This window comes from Oncorhynchus mykiss, chromosome 25, assembly GCF_057628025.1.
Source record: "Oncorhynchus mykiss isolate SJ-2025 chromosome 25, ASM5762802v1, whole genome shotgun sequence".
Classification (NCBI taxonomy): domain Eukaryota; kingdom Metazoa; phylum Chordata; class Actinopteri; order Salmoniformes; family Salmonidae; genus Oncorhynchus; species Oncorhynchus mykiss.
This window is the reverse complement of record NC_143046.1, coordinates 50,587,801-50,599,984: the sequence shown is the minus strand read 5'-3', so window position 1 is coordinate 50,599,984 and position 12,184 is coordinate 50,587,801. Positions and strand designations below refer to the sequence as shown.

Below are 12,184 nucleotides of genomic sequence, written 5' to 3'. Positions count from 1 at the left end.
TGTTTAGTCCCAGGGTCCTTAGCTTAGTGATGAGCTTTGTGGGCACTATGGTGTTGAATGCTGAGCTGTAGTCAATTAACAGCATTCTTCTTTTGTCCAGGTGGGAAAGGGCAGTGTGGAGAGCGATTGAGATTCTGTGGATCTGTTGGGCCGATATGCAAATTGTTGTGAGTCCAGGGTCTGGGATGATGGTGTTGTGAGCCTTGACCAGCCTTTTCAAAGCACTTCATGGCTGCCGACGTGAGTGCTACGGGTCGATAGTCATTTAGGTACAGTGCCTTGCGAAAGTATTCGGCCCCCTTGAACTTTGCGACCTTTTGCCACATTTCAGGCTTCAAACATAAAGATATAAAACTGTATTTTTTTTGTGAAGAATCAACAACAAGTGGGACACAATCATGAAGTGGAACGACATTTATTGGATATTTCAAACTTTTTTAACAAATCAAAAACTGAAAAATTGGGCGTGTAAAATTATTCAGCCCCTTTACTTTCAGTGCAGCAAACTCTCTCCAGGAGTTCATTGAGGATCTCTGAATGATCCAATGTTGACCTAAATGACTAATGATGATAAATACAATCCACCTGTGTGTAATCAAGTCTCCGTATAAATGCACCTGCACTGTGATAGTCTCAGAGGTCCGTTAAAAGCGCAGAGAGCATCATGAAGAACAAGGAACACACCAGGCAGGTCCGAGATACTGTTGTGAATAAGTTTAAAGCCGGATTTGGATACAAAAAGATTTCCCAAGCTTTAAACATCCCAAGGAGCACTGTGCAAGGAGCACTGTGCAAGCGATAATATTGAAATGGAAGGAGTATCAGACCACTGCAAATCTACCAAGACCTGGCCGTCCCTCTAAACTTTCAGCTCATACAAGGAGAAGACTGATCAGAGATGCAGACAAGAGGCCCATGATCACTCTGGATGAACTGCAGAGATCTACAGCTGAGGTGGGAGACTCTGTCCATAGGACAACAATCAGTCGTATATTGCACAAATCTGGCCTTTATGGAAGAGTGGCAAGAAGAAAGCCATTTCTTAAAGATATCCATAAAAAGTGTCGTTTAAAGTTTGCCACAAGCCACCTGGGAGACACACCAAACATGTGGAAGAAGGTGCTCTGGTCAGATGAAACCAAAATGGAACTTTTTGGCAACAATGCAAAACGTTATGTTTGGCGTAAAAGCAACACAGCTCATCACCCTGAACACACCATCCAAACTGTCAAACATGGTGGTGGCAGCATCATGGTTTGGGCCTGCTTTTCAGCAGGGACAGGGAAGATGGTTAAAATTGATGGGAAGATGGATGGAGCCAAATACAGGACCATTCTGGAAGAAAACCTGATGGAGTCTGCAAAATACCTAAGACTGGGATGGAGATTTGTCTTCCAACAAGACAATGATCCAAAACATAAAGCAAAATCTACAATGGAATGGTTAAAAAATAAACATATCCAGGTGTTAGAATGGCCAAGTCAAAGTCCAGACCTGAATCCAATCGAGAATCTGTGGAAAAAACTGAAAACTGCTGTTCACAAATGCTCTCCATCCAACCTCACTGAGCTCGAGCTGTTTTGCAAGGAGGAATGGGAAAAAATTGTCAGTCTCTCGATGTGCAAAACTGATAGAGACATACCCCAAGCGACTTACAGCTGTAATCGCAGCAAAAGGTGGCGCTACAAAGTATTAACTTAAGGGGACTGAATAATTTTGCACGCCCAATTTTTCAGTTTTTGATTTGTTAAAAAAGTTTGAAATATCCAATAAATGTCGTTCCACTTCATGATTGTGTCCCACTTGTTGTTGATTCTTCACAAAAAAATACAGTTTTATATCTTTATGTTTGAAGCCTGAAATGTGGCAAAAGGTCGCAAAGTTCAAGGGGGCCGAAAACTTTCGCAAGGCACTGTAGGTTACCTTCGCTTTCTTGGGCACAGGGACTATGGTGGTCTGCTTGAAACATATAGGTATTACAGACTCGGTCAGGGAGAGTTTGAAAGTGTCAGTGAAGACACTTGCCAGTAGGTCCATGCATGCTCCGAGTACACATTCTGGTAATCCGTCTGGCCTCACAGCCTTGTGAATGTTGACCTTTTTTAAAGGTCATGCTCACATCGGCTACAGAGAGTGTGATCACAGTCATCTGGAACAGCTGGTGCTCTCATGCATGCGTGCACCATCATGCACATGTTGATTTTGTCTATCCCCACCAGACGCAGGTTAAAATACCTAAACCAACTATATTAGTTGGGGGACAGGTCGAAACATTCATGGACATTTAGCTAGCTTGAGGTTGCTATCTAATACGTCCTGGGAGAAACGTTGGGTTGTTATTTAACCTGAAATGCGTATGGTATGTTTTTTGCTTTTTCTTGGTAGACATTTCACCCAACTTGAGTCACATAATCGTGTTCTCTACTCCGACAATTAATTCCCATATAAAAAGGGGAAACTTTGTTTTTAGTTCTTTGATTAATCTCTCCTCGTTCATTCTTCTTCTGTGGATTTAATACGGCGGTTGGCAACCAACTTGACTGGAATGCGGACCACATTCATCTATCACCCACCCACGTGGTTTAGTATGCTCGAAACAACCAATGAGTAGACGGGAGAGGTAGGACTTGCAGCCTGTAGACCCACAAGAGCAGTTTGGATGAAATGTTTGAATAACATGTAGGTAGGTGTACATCTATTTTGCAACGCTCGCACACACAAGGCTGGCGGTTTGGTCAGCATGTTATGTTTGGGAACAACACATTAAGTGACACTGCATATTTTCAAGCAGAGTACTGTCTGCATCATATTATGGGTATGCTTGTAATTGTTAAGGACTGGGGAGTTTTTCCAGGATAAAAAAATTAACGGAATGGAGCTCAGCACAGGCAAAATCCTAGAGGAAAACCTGGTTCAGTCTACTTTTCACCAGACAGAGATGAATTCACCTTTCAGCAGCACAATAACCTGAAGCACAAGGCCAAATCTACTCTAGTGTTGCTTCCCAAGAAGACCGTTCCCAAGAATGTTACCGAGTGGCCGAGTTACAGTTTTGACTTAAATCTACTTGTGTCAAGTGGAAAGCAGAAAACCAGGTTCTCATCTACGATTTTACTTGTGCTTAGCTCTATTCTGTTTTTTTTTATTCCCCAAATAATCCCTAGTCCTTGCATATGACAAGCATACCCAAAACGTGTAGCCACCACACAAATGCAGTGCATTCGTAAAGTATTCAGACCCCCTGACTTTTCCCACATTTTGTTATGTTACAGCCTTACGGTCTGCTAAGATGGCGCCCACTCAGCTAAGACGGCGCCAACAGAGAAGGTCACCTTGCTTCAGGTCCTTAGGAAACTGCTGTAATTAGTTTTTTAAATGTATTATTTCTTAGTTCAGAAAATCTCAAGTGGTATTACATCTTTACATTTGTGTGTATATAAAGGTAGTCGTTGTGAATTTGTTAGATTACTGCACTGTCGAAACTAGAAGCATAGCTACACTCACATTAACATCTGCTAACCATGTGATCAATAACATTTGATTTATTCTAAAACTTCCCTCATCAATCTACACACAATACCCCATAATGACAAAGCAAAAAAATATATACAAAAATAAATAAACAAGTGTGTTCGGACCCTTTACTCAGTACTTTGTTGAAGCAAACTTGGCAGCGTTGACAGCCTCGAGTCTTCTTGGGTATGACGCTACAAGCTTGGCACACCTGTATTTGGGGCGTTACTCCCATTCTCCTCTACATATCCTTAAGCTCTGGCAGTTAGGATGGGGAGTGTGGCAGCAGAGGATGTACATAACAGCCTTATTCTAAAATATATATATATTTTTTTATGTATCCTCAAATTTACACACAATACCCCATAATGACAAAGAGAAAACAGGTTAAGATACTTGCTAATTTCTAAAAAAAATAAAAAAATAAAAAAAAATACCATATTTACCTAAGTATTCAGACTAATTTAAAAAACTATTTAAATCCTTTTAGAATTATGATGAAACGTAACAAAAAAATGTGGGGGGGAAAAAAATCAAGGGGTCTGAATACTTTCCCGAATGCACTGTATGAAGAGCAGTACTCAGTGATGTGTTGTATTTGCCCCAAACATAACACTTTGATTTCAGGATATAAAGTACATTTCTTTGCAGTTGGCTTTAGTGCCTTGTTGCAAAGAGGATGCATGTTTTTGACTATTTTCTATTCTGTACAGGCTTTTAGGTTAGCATTGTGGAGTAAGTACCTAAAATGTAAGTTATTTTAGTTTTTTTTTGGGGGGGGGGGGGTTATTGTAATTGTCGGCAACATTTCCAATCCCCCATAAATACACAGAAAATCAGCCCAAAAGAAAACGGCCCTTTTTCAGGACCCTGTCTTTCAAAGATTTTGATTTTTACGAATTAACTTCAAAGATCTTCATTGTAAAGGGTTTAAACACTGTTTCCCATGCATAAATAATTAATGAACATACACCTGTGGAACAGTCGTTAAGACACTAACAGCTTACAGACGGTAGTCAATTAAGGTCACTGTTATGAACACTTAGGACACTAAAGAGGCCTTTCTACGGACTCTGAAAAACACCAAAAGGAAGATACCCAGGGTCCCTGCTCATCTGCGTGAATGTTCCTTAGGCATGCTGCAAGGAGGTATGAGGACTGCAGATGTGGCCAGGGCAATAAATTGCAATGTCCGTACTGTGAGACACCTAAGACAGCGCTACAGGAAGGCAGGACAGACAGCTGATCGTTCTTGCAGTGGCAGACCACGTGTAACAGTACTTGCACAGGATCGGTATATCTGAACATCACACCTGCGGGACAGGTACAGGATGGCAACAACAACTGCCCGAGTTACACCAGGAACACACAATTACTCCATCAGTGCTCAGAATGTCCGCAATAGGCTGAGAGAGGCTAGACTGAGGGGCCTGTAGGCCTGTTGTAAGGCAGGTCCACACCAGACATCACCGGAAACAACATCGCCTAGGGGCACAAACCCACCGTCGTTGGACCAGACAGGACTGGCAAAAAGTGCTCTTCACTTACGAGTAGCGGTTTTGTCTCACCAGGGGTGAAGGTCGGTTTTGTGTTTATCGTCGAAGGAATGAGCGTTACACTGAGGCCTGTACTCTGGAGCGGGATCAATTTGGAGGTGGAGGATCCGTCTGAGGCGGTGTGTCACAGCATCATCGGACTGAGCTTGTTGTCATTGCAGGCAATCTCAACGCTGTGCATTACAGGGAAGACATCCTCCTCCCTCATGTGGTACCCTTCCTGCAGGCTCATCCTGACATGACCCTCCGGTATGACAACGCCACCAGCCATAATTCTTGTTCTGTGTGTGATTTCCTGCAAGACGGGAATGTCAGTGTTCTGCTATGGCCAGCGAAGAGCCTGAATCTCAATCCAATTGAGCACGTCTGGGACCTGTTGGATCGGAGGGTGATGGCTAGGGTCTTCCCCCCCAGAAATGTCCAGGAACTTGCAGGTGCCTTGGTGGAAGAGTGGGGTAACATCTCACAGCAAGAACTGGCAAACCTGGTGCAGACCATGAGGAGGATGCAGTACTTAAGCACTGCAGTACTTAATGCAGCTGGTGGCCACAGCAGATACTGACTGACTTTTGATTTTGACCCCACCCCTGGTTCAGGGACTCATTATTCCATTTCTGTTAGTCACATGTCTGTGGAATTGCTCAGTTTGTGTCTCATTTGTTGAATCTTATGTTCATACAAATATTTTCTGATGTTTGCTGAAAATAAATGCAGTTGACAGTGAGGAAGTACATTTCTTTGCTGAGTTTATATTATTAAAAAAGGAAAATATATATAATTTCATTCAAGGGTTTTTCTTAATTTTTACTATTTTCTACATTGTAGAATAGTGAAGACATCAAAACTATGAAATAACAGAGTATGGAATTCATGTAGTAACCAAAAGTGAAACAAATCAAAATATATTTTGTATTTGAGATTCTTCAAACCAGCCACCCTTTGCCTTGATAGCTTTTCACACTCTTGGCATTCTCTCAACCACCTTCACCTGTAATGCATTTCAATTAACAGGTGTGCCTTGTTAAAAGTTAATTTGTGGAATTTCCTTCTTAATGCGTTTGAGCCAATCAGTTGTGTTGTGACAAGGTAGGGGTTGTATACAGAATATAGCCCTATTTAGTAAAAGACCAAATCCATATTATGGCACTAACAGCTCAAATAAGCAAAGAGAAAAGACATGAAGGTCATTCAATCCGGAAAAAAAACATTTTATTAGTTTTGATGTCTTCACTATTAGAAAAGAAAAAGAGTACAAAATTAAGAAAAACCCTGGAATGAGTATATTGGTTCAAATCCAAGACGACTTGAGGCTGGAATCACTGCAAAAGGTGCTTCAACAAAGTACTGAGTAAAGAGTCTGAATACTTATGTAAATGTAATCCGTTTTTATTTTTAATACATTTGCAAACATTTCTAAAACCCTGTTTTTGCTTTGTCTTTATGGGGTTGTGTGTGTAGATTGATGGGAAAAAACTATTTAATACATTTTAGAATAAGTCTAACGCCTTCTTTGTAGTGACTGGGTGTATTGATACACCATCCAAAGTATAATTAATAACTTAACCATGCTCGAAGGGATATTCAACGTCAGCTTGTTTTACCCATCTAGCAATAGGTGCCTTTCTTTGTGAGGCATTGGAAAACTTCCCTGGTCTTTGGGGTTGAATCGGTTTTAAATTCACTGCTTGACAGAGGGACCTTACAGATAATTGTACGTGTGGGGGACAGAGTTAAACACTATTTTGAGTCCATGCAACTTAAGCACATTTTTAGGCTTGCCATAACAAAGGATTGAATACTTTGACTCAAGACATTTAAACTTTTCATTTGATTGAATTTATAAATATTTCTTAAAACATTATTCCACTTGGACATTGAGGGGTATTGTGTGTAGGCAAGTGACAAAATCTCACTTGAATCCATTTTAAATTCAACAAACTGTGGAAATTTTCAAAAGGACTGCGAACACTTTCTGTATACTTATACAGGCACTGTAGACTTATTTTTTTTATTTTTTTTTATTCGGTAATATGATCATAATGATCAATACTTTATATCTACGTACTTTAAATAATTTTTCATTTTTGAGTGGCAGCCAACAGGACAATGCAAATTGCTTTTGAGAATGTTTGAGTTTGTGTAGCGTACTTGAAACCCCCACCCATCAACAAAAAAATGTAAAAATATATACAAATTTGGTTAAACAAAAAAGGGAACACACTGTCAAACCCAGTAATGATGTCATTCATAAGCTTTGCACAGAGTCAGTTGGTTCGGTGAAGGAGATGTGAGGCAGGGTTAGTTTTCATTGGGACTAAGTGAATAAAGATGAAAATCAGCATATTCTACGTTATGGTCACAATCAAAGTACTAGGGTAGTGAACTGATTTTAGCATTAGCTGTAAGCTATCAAGGACAGTTAGCCCCCAAAGCTGTATCTTCTTGCATTGAAAATATAGTGTTCTAGCTTTATGGACATTGTTTGGCGAACAGTAAATAACAGTTCTACATGCCGAGGTGCATTACTCAAGTGTGTTAACTTCTAGGCAGAACGAGTGTGGAGCTAACATGACACAGCCCAGAATCCCAGTGCAGTGGTTCCTTGTCAGGACAGGTTAGAGAGCAAGCACTAGCAATGAGTAAGTGGAACAGACAAGAGATATACACGGTGCGCTCGTGCTACAGGGGGATATCAGCTGCGCTGACTCAATCAGTATACAACATGACACATTTCATAAAAGTACCGAAAGAAACCAATTCTAGTACCAAACCGTTTTTTTATGTTCTGACATCGAAAAAGTACATTAGTTCTGGTACACTGTGCAGCACTAGAAAGCACATAGATGAAGGGGTGGAGGGAGGAAGCGAGGGAGTGGAGGAGTAAGAAGAGTACCTTGATACAGCTAATTGGCAGCTTGGAAACAGAAAGAGTGAGATGCAGTTCAATGTCAAATACATGAGGAAGTGCGAGAGAGAAGAGGTTCAGCGAGGGCAAGAAAAAGTTCAGGCAGGATGGGATAGGGGTACATGTATGTCAATCCATCCTCCCCACCACACACCCTCTCCTCATCGCAGATACCACAAGCTTAAAGGAGAAACAAATGTTTTCCCTAGCTATGACATACATACAGTTGAAGTCGTAAATGTACATACACCTTAGCCAAATACATTTAAACTCAGTTTTTCACAATTCCTAACATTTAATGCTAGTAAAAATTCCCCGTCTTAGGTCAGTTAGGATCTACACTTTATATTAAGAATGTGAAATGTCAGAATAATAGTAGAGAGAATGATTTATTTATTTAATCACATTCCCCAGTGGGTCAGAAGTTTACATACACTCAAATAGTATTTGGTAGCATTGCATGGAAATTGTGTAGCCTTCCACAAGCTTCCCACAATAAGTTGGGTGAATTTTGGCCCATTCCTCCTGACATAGCTGGTGTAAGTGAGTCCAGTTTGTAGGCCTCCTTGCTCGCACACACTTTTTCAGTTCTGCCCCCAAAAATTCTATGGGATTGAGGTCAGGGCTTTGTGATGACCACTCCAATACCTTGACTTTGCTATCCTTAAGCCATTTTGCCACAACTTTGGAAGTATGCTTGGGGTCATTGTCCATTTGGAAGACCCATTTGTGACCAAGCTTTAACTTCCTGACTGATGTCTTGAGATGTTGCTTCAAAATATCCACATTATTTTCCTTCCTCATGAAGCCATCTATTTTGTGAAGAGCACCAGTCCCTCCTGCAGCAAAGCACCCCCACAACATGATGCTGCCACCCCCATGCTTCACGGTTGGGATGGTGTTCTTCGGTTTGCTGGCCTCCCCCTTTTTCCTCCACGGTCATTATGGCCAAACAGTTCTATTTTTGTTTAATGAGACCAGAGGACATTTCTCCAAAAAGTACGATCTTTGTCCCCGTGTGCAGTTGAAACCGTAGTCTGGCTTTTTTACGGACGTTTTGGAGCAGTGGCTTCTTCCTTGCTGAGCGGCCTTACAGGTTATGTCGATATAGGACTTGTTTTACTGTGGGTATACAGCTCTGGAAAAAATTAAGAGACCACTGCAAAATTATCAGTTTCTTTGGTTTTACTATTTATAGGTATGTGTGTGTTTGGGTAAAATTAAAATTATTTTATTTATATACTGACAACATTTCTCCCAAATAAAAACATTGCTATTTAGAGCATTTATTTGCAGAAATAAATAACAAAACAAAAAAATGCAGTTGTCAGACCTTGAATAACGCAAAGTAAATAGGTTAATATTCATTTTTAAACACAATACTTGTGTTAACTTAGGAAATGTTCATAAATCAATATTTGGTGGAATAACCCTGATTTTCCATGAATTAAATTCAATTAATTAATTAAAGGTTTCATGGGTCTTGGCATGCTCTCCCCCAGTCATTCACACTGATGTTGGGTGACTTTATGCCACGCCTGGCGCAAAGACTCAAGCAGCTCGGCATTGTTTGATGGCTTGTGACCATCCATCTTCCTCTTGATCACATTCCAGAGGTTTTCAATGGGGTTCAGGTCTGGCCATAACAGGGTCTTGAACTGGTGGTCCTCCATCCACACCTTGATTGCCCTGGCTGTGTGGCATGGAGCATTGTCCTGCTGGAAAAACCAATACTCAGAGTTGGGGAACATTGTCAGACCAGAAGGAAGCAGGTTTTCTTCCAGGACAATCTTGTACGTGGCTTGATTCATGCGTCCTTCACAAAGACAACTGACGAATTCTAGCCTTGCTGAAGAACGCCCAGATCATCACCGATTCTCCACCAAATTTCACAGTGGTTGCAAGACACTGTGGCTTGCAGGACTCTCCAGGTCTCGCACAAATTTGGTGAAATTTGTGCGAGGATTCTCCAGATGTGACACTTGGCATTCAGGCCAAAGAGTTTAATCTTGGTTTAATCAGACAAGAAGATCTTGTTTCTTATGGTCTGAGAGTCCTTTAGGTGCCTTCCGGCAAACTCCAAGTGGGCTGTCGTGCCTTTTTACTGAGGAGTGGCTTCAGTCTGGCCACTCTACTATAAAGGCCTGACCGGTGGAGTGCTGCAGTGACAGAATAACCTTCCCAGAATGACATCCATCTCCACAGAGGAACTCTGGAGCTGCCTGACCTAGGCCCTTCACCTGTTGCTCAGTTTGGCCAGGTGGACAGCTCTAGGAAAAGTCTTGGTGGTTCCTAGCATCATCCACTTAAGAATGGAGGCCACTGTGTTGCTGGGGACCTTCAATGCGGCAGAAATATTTCGGTACCCTTCCCCAGATCTGTGCCTTGACAGAATCCTGTCTCGGAGCTCTATGGACAATTCCTTTGACCTCATGGCTTAGTTTTTGCTCTAACTTGCACTGTCAACTGTGGGACCTTCTATAGACAGGTGTGCGCCTTCCCAAATCATGTCCAATCAATTGAATTTACCGCAGGTGGACTCCAATCAAGTTGTAGAAACATCTGAAGGATGATCAATGGAAACAGGATGTATTTCAAGTCTCATAGCAAAGGGTCTGAATACTTACATAAAGAAGGTACCTGTTGTTTTTTTTTATACTCTTTTCTCTGTATACATCAATGATGTCGCTCTTGCTGCTGGTGATTCTCTGATCCACCTCGACGCAGACGAAACCATTCTGTATACTCCTGGCCCCTCTTTGGACACTGTTAACTAACCTCCAGATGAGCTTCAATGCCATACAACTCTCCTTTCGTGGCCTCCAACTGCTCTTAAATGCAAGTAAGACTAAATGCATGCTCTTCAACCGATCGCTGCCCGCCTGTCCAGCATCACTACTCTGGACAACTACAAATACCTAAGTGTCTGGTTAGACTGTAAACTCTCCTTCCAGACTCACATTAAGCATATCCATTCCAAAATTAAATCTAGAATCAGCTTCCTATTTCACAACAAAGCATCCTTCACTTATGCTGCCAAACATACCATCGTAAAACTGACCATCCTACCGATCCTTGACTTCAGCGATGTCATTTACAAAATAGCCTCCAACACTCTACTCAGCAAATTGGATGCAGTCCATCACAGTGGCATCCATTTAGTCACCAAAGCCCCATATATTACCCACCACTGCAACCTGTACGCTCTCGTTAGCTGGCCCTCACTTCATATTCGTCGCCAAACCCACTGGCTCCAGGTCATCTAAGTCTCGCCTTATCTCAGCTCTCTGGTCACAATAGCAGCACCCACCCGTAGCACGCGCTCCAGCAGTTATATTTCACTGGTCATCCCCAAAGCCAACACCTACTTTGGCTGCATTTCCTTCCAGTTCTCTGCTGCCAATGACTGGAACGAATTACAAAAATTACTGAAGCTGGAGACTCATATCTCCCTCACTGACTTTAAGCACAAGCTGTCAGAGCAGCTCACAGATCACTACACCTGTACATAGCCCATCCAACTACCTCATCCCCATATTGTTATTAATTTCTTTGCACCCCAGTATCTCTTCTTGCACATTCATCATCTACACATTAGCACTTCAGTGTTTAATTACTTCGCCACCACGGCCTATTTATTGCCTTACCTCCCTAATCTTACCTCATTTGCACACACTGTATATATATTTTTATATTGTGTTAGTGACTGTACTTTTGTTTATCCTATGTTTAAGTCTGTTGTTTTGGTGGCACTGCTTTGCTTCACCGTGGCCAGGTCGCAGTTGTAAATGAGAACTTGTTCTCAACTAGCCTACCTGGTTAAATAAAGAAAGAAATATACACATTTGCGAAAATGTCTAAAAACCTGTTTTCGCTTCGTCATTATAGGGTATCGTTTGTAGATTGATGAGGAAAACAATTAAATCCATTTTAGGATAAGGCTGTAATGTAACAAAATGGGGAAAAAGTCAAGGAGCCTGAATACTTTCCGAATTCACTGTAAATAGCTGAATATGACAGTCCATAATTTATTCATCTCAGGGATCCTACTTGAAAACATCAGAGAAGTCATTTCGCTCATCACTAAACAGTCAGACATGAAATCATAAAATTACACTAAAACTGTCTAGGACATCACTAGATACTTCATAATAGTGTAAATGTTTAAAGGGCAGAGTTGCCCTTTAAGGTAAGAAGAAAATTAAGGTTA

General features: G+C 41.3%; 1 protein-coding gene across 1 annotated transcript in view; it reads right to left on the bottom strand.

Annotated features, from left to right (window-relative positions):
* eprs1 (glutamyl-prolyl-tRNA synthetase 1) overlaps positions 1 to 12,184 on the bottom strand; it is an 88,706-nt gene that overhangs the window by 38,607 nt on the left and 37,915 nt on the right. The gene's annotated exons all lie outside the window — the stretch shown is intronic.